This window comes from Chelonoidis abingdonii, chromosome 10 (genome assembly GCF_003597395.2).
Source record: "Chelonoidis abingdonii isolate Lonesome George chromosome 10, CheloAbing_2.0, whole genome shotgun sequence".
NCBI classification, from domain to species: domain Eukaryota; kingdom Metazoa; phylum Chordata; order Testudines; family Testudinidae; genus Chelonoidis; species Chelonoidis abingdonii.
Window position 1 is genome coordinate 18790123 of NC_133778.1, and position 7843 is coordinate 18797965.

Consider the following 7843-nt stretch of genomic DNA (forward strand, 5'->3'; position numbering starts at 1 on the left):
TCTGAATCTGTACTGCGCAGCAACAAGAGCTGCATCAAATTTGAATCACTCTCATTATGTCTATGTAATACTATTCCTTGTTGAGCTATGCACTGAATACTGTTAAAAAATGTTGTGCGGTGCATTCCTAGCTGATTGTGATGCTTTTTTGTAGCTGGCCAACATTAATGCAGAAACATATACCTGCATTTGCAGAGCAGGATACTTCATTACCTCTTCTTGTGGCAGAAGGATTTTTCATGTAATGTAAAACCATGCAATGCGTGTCTCCAGTCTTGAAATCCAGATGAAAGAAACGTTGGTTCGGCCTTTGTAGAAAATATTAAGATCTTCTTTTAAGAACAGTTGTTTGTTTGTTAGCTTTTTGTTCAGTCTGCAAAAAACAATGTCTAATTAGATTTTGTACTCCAACCACATAAATCTTGAGAGCCAAGATTGCTGAAAATTCCTTTTCTTATCTTGTAGATTTGCCACATCTTTCTTTTGTATAACTTCAGTTTGCAAGCTGGGTGTCGCACTTAGGCTGTCACTTGATGAACTAAACTTTTCATTTTCTCTGGGTAACTTTATTAAGAATTCATCCATTGTTGATTATTATGGGTCCTACAAATCAAGAACTTGTTGATGGGATAAAATGAAGCTACAGCGCCCTGGTGCCACATGATTACAAGGGCCAATTAAAAGTGGAAAGTCAGAAGCAGCACTCACCTGCTTCAATAAGTTATATTTTGACCCGCCAAATTTTAAGTTGCGTGTTTTTTCCCTCAGGTGAAAGCTCTGGGGTGGGGCTGGGGATGAGGGGCTCACAGTGCAGGAGAGGGCTCAGGGTTGGAGCTGAGGGTTGGGATGCAGGGCATGAGGGTGCTGGCTGGAGGTGCAGGCTGTGCAGTGAGGTGGGGCTGAGGATGAGGAGCTTGGAGAGCAGACTTCCCCGCAACCCTCTCGCTGCTGTCAGCAGCAAGCTCCAGGGGAGGGAACCCCATCCTTTCCCGACTGCACCCTCACCTCACACCACTGTCACTGCACGTGCTCTGAAGGCCCCTCTCAGGTCCAGGAAGCCCCCTCACCTCCCCTATGGTGGGTGCCAGAGAGAGCGCTGTGGCCTCCTCCCCTGCTGCTGCCCCTCACAGAGCCTCACTGAGAATGGGGCTGCCCCTTGCCCAGGGTGGGGCAGGAGCAGTGACTGCAGGCAGGGGCACACAGGGTGTCACCACACTCACCCTAGCCCTAGCTGCTCAGGTCCAGAAAGCCCCCTCGCCTCGCCTGTGGTGGGTGGATGTCGAGGGAGGAGGGGGCTGCCATCACATGTGGTCTCCTCCCCTGCTGCAGCCTGCTGCCCCTCACATAGCCTCACGGGGGCTGGGGCTGCGCCCTGCCCACCATGGGGCAGGAGCAGTGGCAGAGGGGGGAAGGGTGGATTATAGGGTCGGTCAGTCACCAGAGCCCCAGCAGTTGCTCAGATGAGTGAGGTCCAGACATCTCCCGGCCGGAAGCCCCCTCAGCATTGCCTCCTGGTGGGTGCCGGGGGAGGGGAGGCTGGCAGTCATGTGTGTGCCTCCTCCCCCTCCTCAGCCTTCTGCCAGCACAGCTCTTGTGCTGTAGCCTAGCCTTAGGCAGCAGCGGCCGATGGCGCAGGCAAGGGAGAGCAGCACAGAGCGACAGGGCAACCACCTGCTTTCAATCAGGCAGGGATGCTCCAGGGCTGTGGGGGGCAGCAGGTGGGGCCCAGAGGAGGCAGGCGGGGCCTGGGGGAGGCATGTGGGGGATGGAGAATGCTCCAGGCAGGGCCGGGGTTGAGACCCGTCTCCAAACATTGGTGGAGCCGGGCTCCCAGGCCCTGAATATTCCTGGAGACTGGGCACCATGGGCCCATATAACTCACTCACCCCTGTACTGAGTGTACTAGGAACAGAGCCTGAAATATAAGCCCTAGTATCAGAGGCCTGGTATGAGGCAGGACCTGCTCACAGAATCTGGCAAGAACAGGGCTGATACTGCAGAAATACACATTCCTAAGAAGTGCTAAGCACAGAGTACTCATGCAAACAAATCCCAATATCAAGTGGTACCAGAACATCCCGATATCAAGGGTGGTACTAAAACATTCCCCAAGGATAACAAGAATATACTGACCCCCTCCTAAAAGATAAGGATGACAGTATGTAATAGACATGCTTTAATTGAACCAACATGTACAAGGTGAAACTAACCACATCAGGGGGCAGTAACTATGTCAGAGCCAGTATGTAATTTGTTTGTATCAGCATATAAAGATTTATCTCACAGGGAGTAACTTTGCCCAGCTGAGAGGGGAATGGAAAGTCCCGCCATTCACTGAGCTACATCCATTGTCACAGGCATACATGTCTTAGTACCCTCAAAGAGTCTGCCAGGTGTTATTACCATGCTTTGTCAACAATAAGTCTGGCCTAGTGCCTTCGTACCTTAACCGATCTTGTGGTCATTGGGCAGTTCTCTTCAGGTCTGCTGTGCCATCTGTCTGCGCAGAGCTGGGGCAGCACACAGGGAGAACACACACACAGCTATACATCTAACCAGTACAGGCAGTACTGGACACACATTTCCAGGGACAAGTCTGGGACTGGGAATTTGCTGGTGTCACACTGTAAGATAATTGAAAAGTGGCTGGCTAGAGCACTCATAATACAGCTTGGAGTGATTTATATGCCAGAGGTTGTGTGAGCAAACCAGGAGTGGTTGCTTTCAGTGTATAAGACACCCCAGATTGGAGAATTGAGGGACACGGGGACACAGCTGTTCAACAGTCCCTGGGTAAAGTCAGTGTGTAACACCAAAATAGGGTGACTAGACAGCAAGTATTAAAAATCAGGATGGGGTGGGGGGTAATAGGCGTCTATATAACACACAGCCCCAAATATTGGGACTGTCCCTATAAAATTGGGACATCTGGTCACCCTATGCCAAAAATAAATGAATTGACCTAGAAAAGTTTGAACCTATTTTTTATCTTACTTGAATCTTATTCAAATTTATATAAAACACTTACTCTGCACATAATGCATGGTTACTGGCCTTGTGCCATTGCATATGCATCAGTGACCTTTGGTTCCCTGTCATCTTTCTCAGTCAACTCACAGGAAAAGGTACGATTACCTACCTTGTTCTGATAATCTTGATACCACATTTTCCTGTTGCACAAACATCATTTCAGGGTAAGTTGATCTAAAAGTTTGTTTCCTTTTTAGCTGGTTAATATAAGTTCGCTGCAGTTGTTTTAAGTAATCTAGCACACCAAGTGGGCCATCCATTCTAACTGCTGTTCCATAAAGTCAGATGGCAGCAGCAGTAGGGTGTGGGAGGGAAGGGTTTGGAGGCAGCAGACTTTCATATCCCTCAAACAAAACTGCTTGACTCCACACCCATTCTCATAGGACAGCTGTTTGCTTTCTTGGTGAACAATATTCACAACAATCTATCTTAGGCAGGGCCAGCTTCAGACACCAGCTGAGCAAGCTCGTGCTTGGGGTGGCAGATTCTACAGGGCGGCTTCCGCCCAAACCTAGGGCAGCACGGCCACTTTTTGTTCGATGCTCTGGCCGCCCTGTAGGGGGTGCCCTGCAGCAAACTCGGCAGGGCAGCCCGCATCCTTCCCTCCCCACTGACCAGAGTGGCACGGAGCCCTCTGGCAGGCGGCGCAGCGGTCGGGGCTGCTGGGTGAGCGCACCACTGAAGCACTGGCCACCCTCCTTCTCTCTCTTCTCCCCCCGCCCCATTAGACGGGCATGTACTCTGCAGCACAGGGAGTCCTCCTGCACCCCGGCTCCAGCCATCCTGTAGGGTTTTTTTGTTTTGTTTTTTTCCCTGCTTTCCTGGCCGTGCCGTTGTTTCTGCCCCCGCCCTGCTTTGCCGCTCCAGCCGCACCGTTTTTGCTTTGTTTCTATTCCCACCCCCACCCTGGTTTGCTGCTTCAGTCGCGCCGTGTTTCTCCCCCCTCCCCGTTTTGCCGCTCCAGCCGCGCCGTGTTTTTTTTCCCCTGCTTTGCCACTCCACCCTTTTTGTTTGAGGCGGCAAAAAAGCCAGAGCTGGCCCTTATCTTAGATTCTGACCTGATCTCAGTGTGTTAGTGAATTTATCCCCATTTTGCAGAGAAATGGGGTGACTTTCCCAAGGTCACACAGAAAGTTAGTTTGGCAGGGTAGGTCTCCTGGGTTCCAGCCAGGTGCCCTGACAACTGGACCATCCTTCCCATTTGTAAACGCTGTCAGTTTGGCACTACTAGAAACCAAAGTCCACTACTGAGGAAAAGTCAGGTGCAACACTAGCTCCTTCACACAGCTCTTTTGATGTGCCTGAGCTCTGGGCTGGAGAAACCACTTATAGATTTCTAGAGTGGCTCAGTCTGCATACTCATCGAGTCCATGGCAGCTCTGCTGAAATGGCTTTAACATGTTGGCCAGTTTTAACTTTGGCTTTCTGCATCATGGTCACCTCTCCCCTTGAGAACTGGAGGGAGAACATTATCTGATGACAGCAAATTAAGAGCCATCCCGAGGGCAAGACTGAGACTGTCTCTCACCATGTGTATGGATTGCTGCATAACTTCACACAGTCATAGGCTTTCACAATTCCTTCCCTTGCTTCATGGTAGGAAGTATTGTACACCAACCCTCTACCAGGCACTGATTACTGTGCTAGTTAGTGTGTAGCGGGCAAAGCCAAGGCTCTTCCCAGCCTGCACCCGCCTGCATGGAGACCAATAGCATCCACATGCTCTATAACCCCTGTCCACATGGAGCAGCAGTTGAATAACTTAGAGGGAGGGTGACTAGTCTGGCACCCCTTCCCTCCTCCCAACTGCATGTGTGAGAGGCATGCCATAAATGTTAGTTAACTGGGAGGGAGGGGCACTTGACCCTATCATTGAATTTATTTTAAATGACAACATTTGATCCTGGCCCTTACTACTGCTAATGACACCTGGCCTGGTAGAAGAGTTACAAAGTTGTCACCACCATATTAAGCTCCATCGGAAATAGTGACTTGGGGTGCTTGAAGATTCCCTCTCCTCTTCTAATATCCAACCTCATACTTAGACCTTAGGGATATTTTTAAAATTGAGCCCATAATATATATTCTCCTTTTGAAGGAGTTTTAATGAGTCTGACAAGACACCAAGAGGAAAATGGTTAGGTAGTATGGACCAAGTCTTCCTTGCTTTACTCCCTCCATCTTCCATTCCACTGTTTTCATACGAGTCTTAAGAAAACTGAAATCTATGTACAGGTTTTAAATGTGAGGAAGATGCTGTGCTTGTACAGTTTGTGCACTGGGGGTACATTGTGCATCTCAGCATCTGCTGTTATAACTGGTCTCATAACATAGCTCCAATACTTGATATGTGACTTTGCCACTAAGAAGCTGTACCTGAGTGATTTGTCCATGTAGATATTCCAGCGTTGTGTCCAATTACACTTTGACAAAGGATGGGGAATGATTGCCTTCAGCATGCCATTTGTCCAATCAGGCATTTAATATACATCTTTCCAAGCGGGCTGGATATACCTGGAAAAGTTAGCACAAGAACTTTCAGAGTACTGTGTTGCAGTTTCATGGTCAGTGAAGAGGCTAACAGGTTTATGGGTAAATGTTATCTTGGTTTATAGCTTTTTCTCAGGGGATTGGCATAGTTACTTTTAGAGGCAACCAGCCTGGTTATGTATACGTCGCATTGTAAACCAGAGTCTGTGGGACCCAGGCTGATAGTCTCAGTGTTTCCAACTCTATGCTCGAGCGTCAACAGTGCATTATAAACCTGGGTTTACAGTTGCTGGACCTGGGCCTCACAACCGCATTAATACATCCATACTGCACTATGCAGATCTTCTGACTTATGGCTGGGGCTTGAGATGCATCCACGCTTCAAAATAACAGGGGTTGGACCCACATCCTGAATCAAAGAGATTTGTGTGTGGCCAATAGGGAGACTTGAGCTCAGACCTGACCCTGAGCCCATGTTTATAATGCAGACACTACTATACTTTCACATTTTTAGACGTCTTTAATTTTTAGCCTTAAAATTGATTTGCTTTCAGGTCTGCCTATTTTTATCAGTAGAAAGTATTTAAGTTTTTTTTTTCCTGATATCTCTTCCCAGCCTTAACTCTAGCTTGACAAAGGTTTTGTTTTAAAATGTCTGACATACAGTGGAAGATGGAGTAGTATATCTTACTCAATTCTTCAGCTCCTCTTAGCACTAGGAATGGGGGCAGCCACAGACCACTCCACGAGCTCAGAACCAGGAGAAGGCAGGAAGCAGAGAAACCCGTGGAGCTTAGAAACTCTTGCATAGTCCTTGTTTCCTTGCCGGCTATACCTTCTTCCCACCTTCCCCCGAGATTCGAGAGCTTGATTCCTGCTCTCCTTCCCACTTTCCTCTGGCTTCTGTTGCCACGGGGTCTGAAGTCTTTAGTCACATAGTGAACAGCTCTTTGGTTTCTATCAGCTGTGGCTCCTGTAGACTTTCAAAACTCCACTGGGAGGCAAATCTAGAACTGGCTGCAAGAATCAGGGTATGAAACCCAAGGAGGCAGATGATTTAGGGAGATCAGCTGGAAAGTTGGCAAACATCCACTAAGGCTAGAAGAAGTTTACATTTGGTTATACAAGGAAAGTCTTAGGAGGCTTATATAGCCCTACGTAGTCTTCCCAGTCTGAGGGTTGGCTCGGCCATAGTCTCTTGCCGTGGATCCCCTACGGGAGTTCCTATTCCTGGGTAAGCTCATTCCTAGGGACTTCCTGGATCTATTTACCTCCAGTCCCTAGCACTAGTCCTCAGGTTCACCTATGGGCACTGCTGGAGGACAAACATCTAAAGCCCCTCTGAGGGTTGTAGTGTCTGTCTGTCCTAAATAATGTTTGTGTGGTGGTGGTGGGGGGGAAATGGACAGATGAACACTTCTGCACAGAATGAATCTAAGATATAGATCAAAAACTTCATGTGCTTATGTAAAGTCTTCCTTTCAAGAGTGTTTTTTTTCTTTTGTTTAAAAAAAAAAAAGAGGCAACTTAGTTTCTACAGTTTCAATTCCTGGAAGCTGTGAGGTTAATCACTCATTTTAATATATCTACATTTATCTTGCAAGTACTGAAGTTAATGCCATCAATATATAGCTAGCCTTTCAATCTTGATAAAAGATCTTGATCTAATTGCTTCAGTGAAGATGGGACTTGCTGGTTGCTAATCTTGATCCTGAGTTGTCTGAAGAGCTGTCTGGGCTTATTGAGAAAGAGAATACTGGCAAAAGTGGCTTGACAGCTTTGAATGTAGATAGGGTGATGGCACTTTCTGCTCTCTGTGTGCTCAAAGTTATAGCCACATAGGCTATGTCTACACTGGACAGAAAAATCTGTAGCATCAAATCTCAGATCCTGCCTCTGTTGATTCATGCTTCGACTGCAGTGCTAAAATTGGCAATGTGGACATCCTTCCTTGATCTGTTTAACCTGGCAAGGAGGGAGCGTCTCAGATTCTGGCCTCCAGCCCTAAAAGGAATGTCTACATTACTATTTTGAGCCCTGAGACTCTGACTCACGGGTTTTTCTTTACAGTGTAGACATGCCCGTACTCTACCGACAAATGTACTTTCTCTATTTCTTATGCTATTAGCATAGAATCATAGACACTATTCCTGGGGGAATTCTGCACACATGCAGAATTCATGACTCCCACAGATTTCTTTGCTTCCCTGCAGAAAAATGACTTTCTTAAAGGGAAGCCAAAGAGCAGTCTTGTGCCTCTCCCCTGCTATGCAGCCACGTTGTTTTGGGCACCCAGAGCAGCCAGCAGAGAGGTAAATCATTG